General features: G+C 42.7%; 1 long non-coding RNA gene across 3 annotated transcripts; it reads right to left on the reverse strand.

Moving 5' to 3' along the window:
* Positions 1–5,267: 5,267 nt before the first annotated feature.
* Positions 5,268–16,251, reverse strand: LOC125943173 (uncharacterized). 3 transcript variants are annotated; one of them, XR_007465622.1, is made up of 4 exons: positions 16,159–16,251; positions 14,920–15,029; positions 11,817–11,939; positions 5,268–5,369 (listed from the first exon to the last, which is right to left on the reverse strand). It is a non-coding gene; the product is annotated as an uncharacterized LOC125943173 (long non-coding RNA). The 3 variants fall into 3 exon arrangements; XR_007465621.1 differs by having other exon boundaries at positions 5,325–5,369; positions 11,804–11,939; XR_007465620.1 differs by lacking the exon at positions 5,268–5,369 and having other exon boundaries at positions 11,635–11,939.
* Between the last annotated feature and the right edge of the window lie 1,106 nt (positions 16,252–17,357).

A 17,357-nucleotide genomic window follows, 5' to 3' on the forward strand; every position in this document is an offset into this window, starting at 1 on the left:
GCACCTTGCTCACATTTGGCTTGAAAGCCCGACCCTTGGCTTATACTAGCAGTGAAGTACCCTTGGCAGGGAAATGCTGCGTGGTAGACTCATCTGTGACCGAGTGTGATGCATCCACCAGCACTCTCGGTAATTGGAATGACGGTATCGATCGCTTCAAGTGAACACGCACGACAAGTAATCTACAAAATAAATAGTGCATGCGCGCCCACATGTGTGAGTAGAATGTTGCGTAAAGTGTCTTCGAACTCGGGAAAAGAGGCTACACAGAAATATGAAAGGCTTAGTGTATTTTTCAGACGCACGGTATTACTCTATTGCTTGATCTATAATCAACGCCTGCGTATGTTTAAAAAAAAGACAGAAGCAGCCAGAATTATGTGTGCCCTCAATTGCACACAATCGTTGGTGACGCCTCGCACTGAACGGGTAACAAAGGCTGTCTTTCGTGCCGTTACCTAAAGTCATCATCATCATCATCAGCCTATATTTTATGTCCACTGCAGGACGAAGGCCTCTCCCTGCGATCGCCAATTAAACCTAAAGTAAGTCAATGCAAAAAGCGGCAGACAATCAACACACACACACACACACACACACACACACACATATATATATATATATATATATATATATATATATATATATACAGTGACACTAGTCTAACGGTAGCACATTGCTCATATTTGGTTTAAAGCCCGACGCCCTGTATACATTAGCAGTGAAGTACCCTGGGCAGGGAAATGTTGCGTGGTAGACTCGCCTGTGATGGAGTGTGATGCATCCGCCAGAAATTTCGGCATTAGGAATGACGGTATCGATTGCTTCAAGCAGGAGAACCGCAAGTAATCTATATATATAATATATACACTGCAAACACCAATAAGCCTGCATTGGGGTTTTTATGGTTTAATACCTTTTAAATCTCCATCGTCCAATATATTTACTCCATCACCGTAGAGTAAAAAAAAACATAAAACCATGATTTTACCTCCTTTCTGAAATGATGGAGTAAAAAAATGGAATGACCTGATATCACTCCATTTACAAAATGGAGTTTATCAGTGCGAAAACCTCGTGCTGTGAAATGGAGTGAAAATGTATTTCCTCCGTGCACTGTAAACACAACTTACAGCCGTCATAGGTAAGAGATACGACGCGCAACCTTTTTGAACTCCTCGGCGCCAAATCTTATTTCCTCAGTGGGAACGTATTCGATATAAAAACGTGAATTCATTCCCAACATTCATAGATGTAGTAAAATCGGTCTTAAAATGGAGTTTTCTCCCTCACGAGAAATCTCATATGTAAATGGTGTGAAATTGAGGCTAATGGCGGCAGTCGCATACTAGGCACACTCGGGTCCTTTACGGCTCTGCAATATTTTCTTCTTTCGTGCACTTCAACTCATGGATACTACTTTGGATAATCAGCGGCCGTTTCTACGAGCATTTGGTGTCACCATGGCAGCAACGACATCTCGATGTCTTCCTCAGCACGCCGCACACGACGGAGATTCCGACCGCCTCGTGGACGACGGCATGAAGACGCGATTTTAGGCCTAACATCCATCGACACATGCTCTAGGCCGGGCAGCCGCAATGTCATTCATGCACGCCCGACGAGCCTCGTCCAGCGGAGCCCACCTCGCATCAGTCACCTGAGGTGAAACGTGGTGAAACGATTTTTCGTGCGCGATGTACATAGCTAGTGGTACTTGCATTCGGAGTTGTGGCGTTTACTTGTGCTCTAATGGACGCCTTGGTCCCAGCGCGCAATAATAATATTGTTCGAGAATGGCGGGCGATGCTGCATGAACCAGGTGAGCGTGAACGTTTCGGCTGTCCCGTTACATGTTACACGTAGCGAAGGAGGTGCCTTTAATGTGGCGCTATTGCTTTCTTTAGCAACTCGCTTCAAGCTGAGAATGCCATTAGAATACTAAAAGTGCGCCAATATTATGGCGAAAAAATAGCGTGTCTGTGCTTGGGTGTGTGTGCAGGAGGAAAAGGCGCGTGCGCTCTTTGCTTGAGTGCATGTGCGCGTGTGTGAGCGCGTGCGTTTTTACTGTGTCTGTACGTCGCTGCTTTTTCGTGAAATCTTACGGATGAAAGCTTTCATGTGTGTCCCTGTGATAGTTTTGTTGCAGCAGCGCTTGCATACACTTGCTTGTGAGGTTTTGACATCGGTCAGCGCGCAGGCAGGCACCGACGCGTCACTAATTCCAAGGCGAAGCGAAGCATGGGGATGGCAAGTAAGTCGTCGCCTCTCGTCAATCGGACACGCGTTTGGCAGGTTTTGTGGACACGGACCAACCGGAATGCGGCGTGTCCATTGTCGCTAGCTGCCTGCGTGTTCTCCCTCTCCCGGCGAGGAGGATACCATTCAGGCCCCCTAAACGTGGTATGGTGAATGGGCGCGATTGTTAACTTGCACGTTGGTTAGGCAGTCAAATTTTCTGTACGTGTCGTTTGGGCGTGTTGACTTGGTGACTTCTGTCGTCAATGATTTAGGAAGACTCCAGCTCCATCCAATTTTGAAATACGGGATTATCTACGGACTTCTCACAATGCCGCATATTGAGTAAAAATTAATTGCAAAAGTGTGTAGGTCGGCTGCCATGTTAAGCTGTTTTTTTTTTGTAAGTGGATTACATTTTTTGTTTTATATGTGGTTCCCCCCAAGTTAAGGAGAGCGATAGTTTATATGGTTCACTCAAGCAATTAAATTGTTACTGTTGTCTACGCATCGTTCTGTCATTGAATGTTGTCTGCGCTTTCTTTCATCAGTACATCTGCATTGTGTTGTGGTGGGCGTTTGTTTATTGAATGTGCGTTATGTTGGACTCTTGGCCTTGCTGATGTATGGTATATACTTTATATTATTGTTAATTGATATGTATTATTTCAAGCAACATGCTCTTATTACGCGTAGTTTTCCTCAAATGCTGTGTTTACCTCTATGTTTTGTCTCCCGTGGGATATTGTAATGCCTACAGATAATAAAATATACTTTATACCGCTATCCGGAAAATCACAATTTATTTTCTTTATTAAATCATAATGTGCGTTGAAATGCTAACAAGAAATACATAGGCGAGAATGTACTCCTGTCAAGTATTCCATTCGTTAATGGTCTAATGTTATCAATAAATATCATCGTGCATACTTGAATCTTGTCAATGTCACATACTCTCGCGTAGGTGAAAGCGCAAATGCAGTCGTTTAATTTGTGCTGAATTCGCGTTTCGATTTACGCTATTGAACAGAGTTGACTAGCTGAGAAAGGGCAGTTTACTAGATGGGTAGATAAATGCTCTTACTATAATTCAATTCTATATTAGTCTCCAGTGAAATTTTATAAATACTTTCAAAATCTAACTAGTAAGGTGGAACACAAAATAAGCTACGGTAGAGGTTGTCACCGGCACAAAACATTGCACCTGCACTACTTCACCAGTCATTAATAAGTGTCCTAAAGCCACGGCACGAAAACTGCTGCTTCAATTCATTGCAGGAAAAAAAGTATAAATAATGTAGCAGGATCTCAAGAAACTCTTCAGAAATGGATTAGTAATTACTCCATTTGCAACACCTCAAGAACACTTTCTAGACATGAAGTAATATTCACTCCAATTTTAACATTTAAAGACTCCCTCAAGAAATGAAGTAATATTCACTCCAATTGGAACACCGTAAAAACTCTTGTGAGAGATGGAGTTAACTAAAACTCCATATGAATGGAGGATATTAAACTCTCATTCGGGAATGCGCTAGGCGACGAGGCATTTACTCACACTTGAGAATACTTGTGTTTAGTGTATATATATATATATATATATATATATATATATATCTGCCATAATAGAGAAAGAGAGAGGGGGAAAGTAAACATTAAATTGCATACTGAAGCAGTGGGACGGGCCGCGTTTTAGGGACCATCCAGCATTAGCAGGATCCGCATCAGCGCTACCAAATGCTAGCCAAGTGTGCTAACTCGCAGCTCGGAACCTTTACTAGCCATGCACTATTTGTCATCATGGCCACACTGGGTTGACGAAGGCTGCAATTTGTAATGCAAACAAAAAGGTTTAGTAAAACCCACCTAACGTACCTCTCGAAAGAGCACGAACATTGAAAGAGCAGGAAATGCATGTTCACGTCAGTAGGGTAGTACTCCCTGATTTAAAATCACTCTAATGTGTTTTTAGTAGATTTGGTGGTCAATTTCAGATATATACTTCGTCGGTTTTGGGTGCATCGATGCTCGCACATACTATAAACGTGCGCGAAACTGGGCTGTACTACAAATTCTAGCAACAGACGGTGTAGCAATGCAAGTGTGCATCCCAATTCTTATGGGGCGCACAATGCACCTCGTCGTTGTTAACACGACCATAAATACTAAAGAAGCTTAGGTTAACGTGCAGCCGGCGCAATTCTGCGCGTCAGCTACTGCCTGCAGGCATAGTATCATGCACTCCTCAAACGAATGAGTACGCCTTTAATGAGCAGAGCTTCGTGGCCGCATAATTTCAGAGATTCAAGGCTCTGTATGCTTCTTTAAATTCGTAGCACCACCCTACTAAAAAATCCTATTTGATTTCAAACGGGTTTCATCAAATAGGATTATGGAACGGGACCCCGTTTGAACCCATTTAGCCCAGACCTGTTTGTCCCCGTTTTAACCCATTTAGCCCAGACCTGTTTGTCCCCGTTTGAACCCATTTAGCCCAGACCTGTTTGTCCCCGTTTGAACCCATTTAGCCCAGACCTGTTTGTCCCCGTTTAGTCCATTCCCGTTTGACCCTGTTCGAACCTATTTATTTCCCTATTTGAGCCAGGTTTCTTTAGACTTGTGCGATGTCACTTAACATAAGTCACTCTTTAAATCTATTTGGTGCACTTATGGATTTCAGATCAGCCTTGAACGAGTTTTGTGTGACCTATGAGTGCGCTTGACATGTATGACCTATAAGAGTATGCAACCTGAAAAAGATCGGTAGCTCATTTTCATATGTACTACAAGTATGCAAATGTAATTCTTGCAGGTGTACTGCATGCTTTAATCATTTGTACTCATTTTACTGCAGTGTTGTGTTGCTGTAATGATTTGTGCATAAAACAAATGTACAGCAAAGCGTAATTTTAAGTTGGAAAAACGTCGGGTGAAGAGGACTTGTAAAAGGAAGACATAAGTATACTTTACGTGTGTTTTTATGTACACCCATTCAAACATTATTACTGAAGCGCTCTGATTTTAAGACGCGTGTCGCACATCTGACAAGCATAGTTTATTCTAAATTCTATAATGGTACTCCGACAGAAAACCAGTGGAATGTGTTGCTTTGGTGAGAGCTTGCAGGGCACCTGAAAAAGTAAAGAAAAGCCAACAATTTTATTTCACTTAAGCAACAGGTTCACACAAAGGCAAAAGCAGTTATGTTCACACAGATAAGAATGGGTAAGCATTCACAACATAGGAGATACTAACAAATCTCATTCAAAGGTAACTGGTTTCAGGCAATTTGGCTACGATTCTAAGGGAACATGCATTACTGTGGTAGAATAAACTGTCACAATTAGCGGGCCACTGAAACAAGTGTTATAATCAAAAAGACAACTTATTCGATTAACAATAGTATTGAAGCAACAGAAGTACTACAAGCATAAAATGCACATTTAAAAAGCAGCATGGACACGTCAAGCTAATAAATTACTCGGAAGCTACCGTTCTGCCAGCAAAGTAAATACCGTAGTGGAATAGTGGCTTTAGCATCCACCGTGTTTGGCTGGTTATCCCATATTGATAATAGAGACTTAGATGGGCTAGTTGGTTGCTGGCTTGGTGGAACATTTTATAATGGTGTTTGTAGTAAATTCTGCTTCATTCTACGCCATGATCTCATTGGTAATCCGGACAGAGTGTTCCTCTGACCGCTGACAAAGTGCAATGAGCATGAGAAGGTACCGCCTCCTGCTTTTTAAGTATATTGCACGAGAACACTATAATATGGTCGTGCGTCGTCCTGAAGGGAACATCACCTTAGACGACTCTTGCACAGGAGGGTGCTTGGTGCACCTGAGTACTTCTGCCGGTCTCACTTATTATTGTCCCTTAAAGGCACCAAAATGACGCGTGATGGACGCTCGCACGATATAGCTAGAAATGGGGGAGGCTGTACACCTGGCCTCCAAAACATGCATGTTCATGTGTATGCATAGAGTTGTCAGCTTGCTTATTTCCTGTGCTCTGTGTTTCTGTGTGGACCTGCGTGCTAGCCATGCCACGGGCTACGCCGAATGTTTGGTATGTTATTGGTACTTTCTTCATTAACAAGTTCAGGGCCACGATCTTGTAGCAATGCATTTTCTGATGCCGTTTCTAATAGTGCTTCGTCAGTTGTCGTAGTGACACTGTGCCCATGTTGTCAGTATGGATTTGATGGAACATGTTATAACGGTGCATGTGAGGACGGGACATAGAAAGAGTGCACTGAGGACAATCGCCGAGCTTCAACTGAGGTTTACTGCAGCAGTTCCTGCACAGAAACATTGGACAAAACACCGCCATGGCGCACATTGTCAGCGCGATCATAACAGAAAGTCATCATGTCATACAGCACTACAAACGTTCTCATCTGCACAAGATTAAAGACACATTTGTACTACACGTTATACCCCATCATCAATTTACGCTCTTCAAACCCGCGAAATTGAAAACCTTTTCTTGCAAATATATGTCTTTTCTTTTTGATAAATTAAATGACGCGATGTTAATGCGACTTTCTCCATTCTTTTTTTATATGAAATGCCCCAAACAATTCTCTCTCTGATCCTTAAAACTTCCAAGTATACAAGTGTCGTCGTACACTGGAGTGCAAATACACCTTTGCAATGGTCAGCCAAGCGACCCCCCCCCGCTACAAAAGCCTGCACGGATGCTCGATGCTCCCTCAAATGGTCATTAACGCATCTACCAGTTTGGCTGACATAACTGCCACAGGAGAGAGGGATGTGGTAAACCACCTCCGTCTCACAGCGTACGAAGCCCCTAACATGCTGTTTTGCACTCTTTTGTGAAGTGCGTGCACTGTTCACAGCATAGCACATTCGTGCCAGTTTTTCCGAGCGGAGGAGACTATGGGACTATTGGAACTCAAAACTTGTTAAGAGAGACATCGCATTGAACAGTATCAGATCCGCGCTCGAATGGTGATGCGAGCATCAGAAAGATCGGAGTGCAGACAACCAAGAGGCTCAAGCAGGCGGGTTTCCCTGGTGAAACAATCCCTTCTGTTGTTGAAAGCCTATTTGGTGAAGTAAGGTCTGGTGTGGGGAGCAGGGAAGCCGATAAAGAATGGTCAAGGAAGCCGTTAATGGTGCCTTATTTGCACAACCTCTCCCACCACTTGAAGAAAGTGGCCGGAAAGTGCGGCCTTCCCATAGTGTTTTCCGCTCAGAAAAACTGGGGTGAATTTGCCGTACAGTGAACAGTGCACGCACTTCACATAAGTGTGCGAAACAGCATGCTAAGGGCTTCGTACGCTGCCAGATGGAGGTGGTTTACCACAACCCGCTCTCTTGTGGCAGGTGTTATGTCAGCCAAACTGGTAGATGTTTTAATGACCATTTGAGGGAGCATCGAGCATCCGTGCAGGCTTTCGTAGCAGGGGGTAACTCGGCTGACCATTGCAAAAGGTGTCCTTGCACTCCAGTGTACGACGACACTTGTATACTAGGAAGTTTCAAGGATCAAAAAGAGAGAGAATTGCTTGAGGCATTTCACATGAAAAAAGGAAGGAGAAGGTTGCATTAGCACAGCATCACTTAATTTGTCAAAAAGAGAAGAGATATATTTGCAAAAGGTTTCCAAGTTGGCGGGCTTAAAGAGCGTAACTTGATTGTATAACATGTAGTACAAATGTGTCTTTGATCTTGCGCAGATCAGGATGTTCCGTAGAGTTGTATGACATGACCATCTGTTGTTATCGCGCCGACACAATGTGCGCAATGGCGGTATTTTGTCCAATGTTTCTGCGCAGAAACTGCTGCTTGTGTAATTTTTCTGCTGTAAACCTCAGCTGAAGTTCGGCGATTGTCCTCTGTGCATTCTTTCTGTGATCCGTTCTCACACAGCGCCGTTATACGATGTTCCATCAAACCCGTACTGATAACGTGGGCACAGTGTCACTATGACAACTGACGAAGCACGATTAGAAATGGCATCAGACAACGCATTGCTACAAGATCATGGCCCTGAACTTGTTAATGAAAAAAATACCAATAACATGCCAAACATTCGGCACAGCACACGGTATGGCCTAGCGAGCAGATCCACACAGAAACACAGAGCACAGGAAATAAGCAAGCTGACAACTCTATGCGTACACATGAGCATGCATGTTGTGGTGCTCAGGTGTACAGCCTCCCGCATTTTTATCCATATTGTGCGAGCGTCCATCCCGCATCATTTTAGCACCTCTAAGTAATCAGCGAGAGATGTAGAAGTACTCTCAGGTGCACCAAGCACTATCCTGTGCAAATGTCGTCTAATGCGATGTCCCGTTCAGGATGACGCACAACCATATTATAGTGTTCTCATGTAATATAGTTAAAAAGCGGGAGGCCTTATCATGCTCATTGCATTTTGTCAGGGGTCAAAGAAACACTCTGCCCGGATTACCAATGAGATCGCTGCCGGTCGTGAATAGTGGATGACAAGAGTGGCATGGAATGAAGCAGAATTTGCTACAAACTTGCGATCTTGCAACTTTTGGAGATATCGCAGCTGAGTACAACGTATGGAAACCTTTGGATGATAACATTTTCCCTACAGTGTTGCAGTCAAGATTTCGAGATACCCGGAGCACAGCACAGAAGCATTGCTAGATAAGAGGTCAAATATACATAAAGTCGATACCAAGCCACGAAAAAATTTTCGACTTAACTGATATGTTCAGATATCAGAGTTTGAGTTAACAAGGGTTCAAGGGATAATCCGGAGTCCCCTACTACAGCATGCCTCATAATCATATCGTGGTTTTAGCATGTGAAACTCAAGAATTTAATTTTTTTAGAGCAAACAGTATATGCATAAGACCAAATGATAATATAGAATATGCTGACAGCAGCTACATAAACAAAAATTTCATACTTTCAAGAAATTGTCAGATGGTCTGAGCAAAAATCTACTAATGCCAAAATTATGGCCAATAGTTATAAAAGGCCTATTCTGCAATACCTTCCTTACATTTAACTCAAATTATATGTGCAGTGTACACACATGGTGCTAACTACAGCTGAAAAAGATTGGCACTATTCCTTGAAGTAAGAAGTGCATGGTACTTTTTCACGCAATAGCAGCAGTTTGCCTTGCGATTGTTAGCCTATGCAAATGGATTTAAAACTTCTTGACGTCCCTGTCCCCTGGACAGGTTCAATAGTCACATTGCGCCTCCTTTCATCAGTTTTTGGCCACAAAGTCATGCAGATAAAAACATTACCCTGAGTTTGAACCTGTTAATGCATTCCGTTTCATAATAATACAATTGTGGTCACTGAAAAAAAGAAGCTCAAGTTGCGGAGCAGAAACAGATTCCAGGGTTACACGATGGCAGCTACGCCACGTGGACCTTTTCTTTTACTTCAGGAGCTGACTGCAGGCATGTTCCACGGTGCAGGTTACTCTCGCCAGGATATCGTGAAGTATCCTGCAGTGTTGAAGTTCAGTCCTTTGCACAAAATGGCAGTTTCAGGTTTAGTGGGCTTGCAGGAAGACAAGCTGAAGTTAACTTCTTGGTTAAATCAGGCTTTTTTTGTTTTAATATGTCAAGCTTTCTTGCGACAGTTTGCACAGGTGGTCCCTTAGCATCGCTATGAAGTGGACATAGAGCTGCTCTAGTTGGCGTCTTGCAAATGTGTCAGTTTTCAAGCCCTTGATTTTCTGCCAGCATTCTTGAACTCTTGCTATTAGTAATTTCTGCCCGGCTGGCCGAATTATCCAGAGGCTCCACACTGACGCTACTGATGTCTTAAAGTGCCGACTTTTCAGGACAAGGTTCTTAGCTTTGTAAGTCTGGTTGAAGGAAAGGTGGCACTTATAGATTTCTAATCTGGACACGAGTAAGACGTACCAATGTGCCTTGGCTAAAATGTGTTATCCGTAACTTTTGTAGGAAATTTTGTCAAAGCTTCAACGAAAATTCATCTAATCAGGTAACATGATGATGAGGATGTGGTCAATGACCAAGTTACTGCCAGCATGCTACCACTGAGAGCAATTTTCTCACCCCTTGACTGACTGCTATACACTATGGACAAGACGTAACCAAGATTCGCTGGCTTGTTTCAATAATGTCTAGAATAGGCACCTGTAAGTGCCACCTTTCCTACAACCACATTTGCAAAGCGAAGAACCTTATCCTAAACAGTCTGCACTTGAAGACAGATAGCGTCAGTGTGGGGCCTCAAGATAATTCGGCAAGCTGAGAAATTACTGACAGCACAATTACAAGTACACCAACAGAAAACCAAAGGCTTGGTAGACGATGCAATCTTCACAGCGCTAACTACAGCAGGTCATTGTTCAGAAGTTCGTGAATGCACAACTCTATGCCAACTTCACACCAATGCTACTGAAGCACCCATGCAGACAGTTGCAAAAAAAAATGCTTGATGCCCCACGAGAAATGCGCCCACTCAAACCATGGAAGTTATGTGTAACTTGTCTTCCTACAACTACAATGAACCTAAAGCTGCTGTTTTGCACAAGGAAACAAACACCAACACTGGTGCCTCACTCAACCCGAGTCACCTGCTCCGTGGAAGGTGCAGTCAGTCAGCTTCTTTGTGAAGATGAGGCCCGCACCTGCACTGTCAGTGAGCTGTACAAATTACAGAAGCACAGCCTACAAGCTTATGTGTCTTAGTGTCAGCAAGGAACCCGTATGGGCTCCAAAACCCATCGAACCATTTAACCCAACCCAACGAGCCAAGCTAGTTTCGTTCCGAGAAAAGTTGCAGCATGTAGGCTTTTCCTAGAATTCTTTCTCGGCCCAGAAGAAGCTTGGCTTGTTGTGTAGGCACATAAATAATGAAAAGGCATGCATCACTACCTGTGAAAAAAAAAGAATGCAAAAAATGCATGTAGAGTACACAGGTGCAGTGTCTATCACATACCATTATTGTGCAGTAGATGCTACATTTGGCTAAACAAGCCAAATGTATAAATGACAGGCTGCGTAACCACGCAAAATTGATGTGTGGGTCACTTGGCATTAGTATTGCACTGCTCTCAGTGCAATGTGCACCCATATTTAAAAACCACTTGATTGTGGGAAAATATAAGGACCAGAGTGCTTCAGAAATATGTGAATCTTTCCTTATTCAATTGACGGGGAACCAGTGTGTTAGCTCCCTATCAATAGAATTATTAGACATTGAGACTGCTTATCATCACTGTAGAACAAATCGCGCTAGCCATGCCATGCGCCCTTTTTGTATTTGTGTGAGCAACATGCATTCAGATTGATCCATTCTACCCCTTTCGTCCTTGACATCATATCGCTGTGCGAGTAAAAACTGGACTTTTTCTTAGTGAAAGAGTGTTAGTTTAACACACAAACTAGCTCCATGGCAGTTTGTAATAAAGGAGTATAAGCATCCTCTGAAAACATGCCCATAAAGAACAGTGCTAAAAGAGCTCTTTAAAAAAAGAACACGAGTGTATCTGTCATAAAGGCCAACTCTTGTGTCTTTTACTTGACATATTTTTCAATACCAATATTGAGGTGCAAGCTCACCATAGTATATTACCTTGCCAATGAAGCAAATCACAGTGGTGCTTGACTGTCGTGGGAACAACTCGGATGTGAAGATTGGCACCAATTCGCAGCATAGCATGTTCTGCTTACACTTCATCACCAGGCCCAGCCATACCTATAGCAGCATTAAAACAAGTGAGCTTAGTGCCATAAGAGAAACAATATAGAAAGTGACACTGTGAGCAAAGCAACCTTCATTAGGCATAAACAGTAATAAAATGCAGACATTGTACCCATAGCTAACTTGACTTTGAGCAACATAGCATGCACAGTAAGAAAGATCTGATGTATGAGCCATCTACTTGAAGAAGATTACTCAAAAGCCCCTTTTTGCCGCCCCCCCCCTCCCCCTCATGCACGGATGGCTGTCTGACTGAGTAAACCTGGTTTATCCCAGATATAGTGTAAGCAAGCGTTGTCACTTGGGGGGGCCAATCCTAATATTATTGCAGAACATGTATTCTTACAATGATGTTACTTTTTTTAACGCTGGCCATCCTGCAGACCCTGCAACATTATAGCATCGATAAGGCTAATCGCATTACCCGATAAGGCTAACCAATAAGTGTCCCAAGAAGCATAACTCCGGATTTCTACTGGGAAGCATTCACTACATTTTGACAAATATGCTTCTATAGCTTCAACTCTATTTTCGTCAACATAGTACAAGCTTCAAGCATCTGCACAAACTTAATGCAAAAGGGTGCCATTAGGAATGCCACAATAGTTTCCTACCAATTCAGCCTTTAAAATAAGCACTGGCAAGTTCTTTACTATGCCTAGAACAAATGAAGCTGTTCTGGAATTGAATAATCCTTTTCCATACATGCAAAAATCACCACCACTATGACTTGCTTATGGGCATTTTGTAGACAAAAAACACCAAGCACAAGAGTTGAAGCTTGGGCAAGTCGGTAACTTCATTTTGGTGGTGCTCACAATGAACACATGTGAGGTAAATAAGCGACAGACAGAGAGTGAAAGTGTGCTGTGCTCTATCACTCTCTGTCTGACTGTGACTTCCTTGGTATGCGTGCACTGTGGATGTTCCTTATCTCTTTAGTATGTGTGCACAGTGAATACCATTGAAAGGAACATAGAGATGAGATAATGCTAGAATGAATACAATGAACAAGAAACGTGCCTTCTGATGCAGCACATCCTTATGCGACACAATTTTCTGGCAACATCCTAAGCCTGCTATTGCACTGAAAATGGCTTATTCGAGCTGCTGTACAAGACAAGTTTGCTTTTACAGAAGACTGATGACATCTGTTCAATTATTTCGACAAACTTGTGGTTATGCAGTAATGTGAAAAGGTGGCATCATTAAAAGCCACCTTAGTTCTTGTGTAAAAAAATTAAATTACATTATGGGGTTTTACATGCCAGAACCACAGTCTGATCATGAAGCACGCCGTAGTGAGGGACTCCAGAATAATTTGGACCACCTGGGGTTCTTTAACGTGCGCCTAAATCCAAGTACACAGGTGTTTTCGCATTTCACCCCCTTGGAAAGGCAGCCGCCACGGTCACGATTTCATCATGAGATTTCGTGCTTAGAAGCTCAACACCATAGCCACTAAGCAATCATGGCAGGTATGCAAAAAAAAGAAAGCATACAGTCAACTCCACAGATCAGGCTAGGTATAAATAAGCAACAGTCAACAAGCTGAACCTTTGCATGATTGCTTTGCATAATGGTTGAGGTAAAAACAATTGCCGAAACATTCCAGATGCACTCAACACGATTTGGAGAAGAGAGCATATGAGAGTTAAAAATGTTGAAAGGGAAATGTTTAGAGTAGTGCTTTGCTGCTGCAATGGTTTTTGTCAGTGCGCCAGTGAGCACAGTACGACTGAGGCAGCTGCTGAAAATAATAGATCCCCTTTATGGCTTTTTAGGGACTGATTTGCATGGTTTGTTGCATGCCTCAGGAATTTGCTTATTTATTTATAAACATACCTCATAGGCTCCAGTTGGAGTATTGCGTGAGGTGGTAGGAAAAAATTTCTGAACTAAAAAGGAGAACATTCAGCAACAGAACTCAAACAAAAGAAGAAAAGAACATACGCTCTCACAATGTGGCTGCAAATCGGGCAGCTAGCTTATAAAAACAAAGCAATTAGGAACAGTTTCATACTGGTAGTGCTTTAGGAGACAGAATGTTAAATTCTGAGCTTCGAACCCTTTAAGCCACCTTTTGTGGCCTTTTGGTCTGAGGTCCCGTTCTCTCTAGTATTATGGGAATCAATAACCCCGCTCCCCCCCAAATTTTTTTAAAATGTAATACACAATTAGGTCAACTTACAGAAATATAATTAAGAACACAGAATTTGCGCACGCACATATGTTAGAAGAGAGAGAAACGGAAGTCTACAAGAATGCGTAATAACAAAGGTAACCAAAGCCCTGCTGCTTTTGTTGGGCAAATCTTAGCAAGACATGAAAGGATATGCATGCCTCACAAGATGGTCCCTAAAAAATTGCCACAATGCAGTCAGTAGGGAGCACATTATGCATTTCTACAATAGCCTCCAATTACATTTAACTCAGAGGAGGCTACTTAAATGAATTGATTAAACTGAAGGTAGGCCAGATTCAAAATATGCAATTCAAGTAGACCGAAACTGCAAGTTATGAATATAGCATATTCATAGCAACAGTGCTGTACATTATGTCATACATGCCAACCTGTGAACTTTATATTTTGTAAAAATTCTGCAGACAAAATTTTTTATCGGCGAGATAGCACACATTTTTTTAAAGCTTCCTCTCAGCACCCACGCTGTTGTCTTGATACACACATAATTAACCATTATTTAACAGCACACAAAGCAGCAGTGAACTGAAACACCAGAACTGACAACACTGTTTTATATCACCAGAGCACATTTGCAGTGTTCTTGCTGCTGCCGATTTAGCCTGTTTAAGAAATTTATCTCAACAAACTGGCCTAAAGCAAGTGCCCCCTCTGGTATGCTCGTTAGAGATCTTCACGAAAAATACGAAAAATTCAGTAGAGTTGACAGGTATGAATTATACCAACAAAACCTACAGCTTGTGTAAGTGGCAGGGACCATTTTGTACACACCTTGTCGCAGCATGCAGATCAGATGCTTTGCCGTGCTGTTCCGGCTGCAGAAATGTCTTAGGTTCCTATGCGGTGTAGAGATGCCTCTGGTTCACGAAATCTTGACATCCCTAAACAATAAGAAATGTTCAATTTACTGTAATGCCTGCTGAAACTGCAAGCTTGCAAGATCATGTTACATTCTGAAAAGTCTCATACAACCAAACTACACGAAGCTGCATCTGGTTGTGCAAACATCTGATTGTTACATCACAAGCGGTTATTTAACATGAAATGAAACTGCAGCCAACATAAATCTACTATCAAAAGCTTCACACAAACGCACATCTGTAGGAAGTGAAATGTGAATTGTACTACGAAGAAAATTTCTTAGCACATGAAAAGTGTTCCAAAATCAAATTTCTTTATGCGGTGGAACAAAGCATTGTCTCGAAGGACGATGCACTGGAAATTACAAGAACAAACGCCCTATTTTTCAGCAGAAAAAAAAATTCGATGAAAAAGAAACACGGCTGTTGTAATCTCGGCTTCTCTGAAATAAACATTTACAAGCACACGAAAACACACAGGACACCCAACACAAGAAATACAGCCTGCCTGGCGACACTATATGTAGTAGAATTCGCATACAAGCTAAAATCTGGCCATGCGTCAGACACAACAATCTAGTACCATCTCGCGCAGTTGTTAGCTGACGTACAGCCTCCCGAATTTTTAACTATATCGCACCAGCATACTATGAAATGGGTGTGCGTCGTCCTGAGAATAGCAGCTTACCAGATGACGCTTGCGCTGGAGAGTGCTTTATGCGCCTCTGCTTACTTTTGTCGGTCTCGCTAAGTATCGCCGTTGAAGGCGCTTAAATGGCCCATGATCGACGCTCGCGCAATATAGTTACAAATGCGGAAGGCTGTACTTCTAGAAATACCTATACAGAAATTACGTACACAAGCAGTAACTTTCCCTGCTTGATTTTTTTCTTTACCATTCAGGTCAAACAATCAGCGTTAGCATACGTTATAGCAGAAAGCAAATACATGATAAAGCTCCTGGCAACGTCCAATACGTTTCAGGACATTTTTTGTGAGACTGTTCGTTAAATGTGCACTGCGACATGAACGAACATTCGAAAAACACATTTATCATTGTGGTCGCTTTACTAATCATCTCGTGATCCGTATAACAATTCACACTTCACGAACCATTGACTACAAAACTGCACGCAAACGCCGGACTTACCTTTCTAGGCGTAGTCGGCAAACGCTCCTTCATGTCAGGTCGCGGCATCGACTGCACGACGATCCTTCCGACGTAAACACTGTTGAATTGCGGATGAACTACAGCACGTAATAGCTCAACAAGTTCTTCCGTGCACTGTGGTCCGATGCGATATTATCAGAGGCCGGGGAACAAAGAAAGCGCAAGCGAACAAAGAAAGCGCAAGCGGCTGTCGTTGGCGTGTTGCGGAGCGCTCGCGCGTGTGGACCAATTTCAAATCGAATTTTACCGTAAATCTGTTCAAGCATTAAATTGCATGGTATGACTTCATCCAGTATGACAGCTACAAAGGTCCCGTTCTAACCAGTTTTTGTGCCGAGTAGGTCCCTGTGTAGACCTTTTTGGTGCCAGTGGGACCAGTATGAGCCAGTTTAACTACCAAACGGGTCCCCTGCTTAGACCCATTTCTGTGTCGGAGATTCCTGTTTAAACCTGTCTGCGGGCCAAATAGGCCCCTGTTTGGTGCCAGTGCCCGGTATGAACCAGTTTGTTCGCTAAATGGGGCCCCTGTTAAGACCTATTTCTGTGTGGGGGGCCCCGTTTAAACCTATTTGGAAGCCAAGCAGGACCCCGTTCAGACCCGTTTGTGTGTAAACGGCTCCTGTTTACACCTGTTTGTTCCCAAATAGGTCCCTGTTAAAACCAGTTTAAACCTGTATAACCCTGTTTGAATTTAAATAGGATTTTTTAGTAGGGCACTGTATCAATATGCTAATGTACACCTATGACGACACACGCGATGCCGGAACTTATCGCCGCGCGCACTCTGTGAACATCACTCTTCTCTTTTGCTCTCTTTCCCTTAACACTGCTAAATGCGAGCGCCCAATAAGCCAAAAGATCCTCTTCCTGCTCGGAACAGAACTGTTAGTATCATAATCAGATGTTCAAAGAAATGACCACTATATTCTGTCCCCATGCATATCAAGTCTACCGGTATATCATTGTCAAATCAATAGTTATATGATAATATCATATATGTGCTATAGTTGTATGAGATTATGACAAACGATTGTGTAACAACCCCGCACTATGAGATACCTTATATTAGAAGAGTTTTGCTGAGAATATGCTCTGATGTAAAATAGGACACTGCGACATTCTCTAGTGTAGCCACCCTCTGTGACAAATGCTGCCGGTCATAGAGTTTCTCACTAAAC

This window comes from Dermacentor silvarum, chromosome 2, assembly GCF_013339745.2.
Source record: "Dermacentor silvarum isolate Dsil-2018 chromosome 2, BIME_Dsil_1.4, whole genome shotgun sequence".
Taxonomy (NCBI): Eukaryota; Metazoa; Arthropoda; class Arachnida; order Ixodida; family Ixodidae; genus Dermacentor; species Dermacentor silvarum.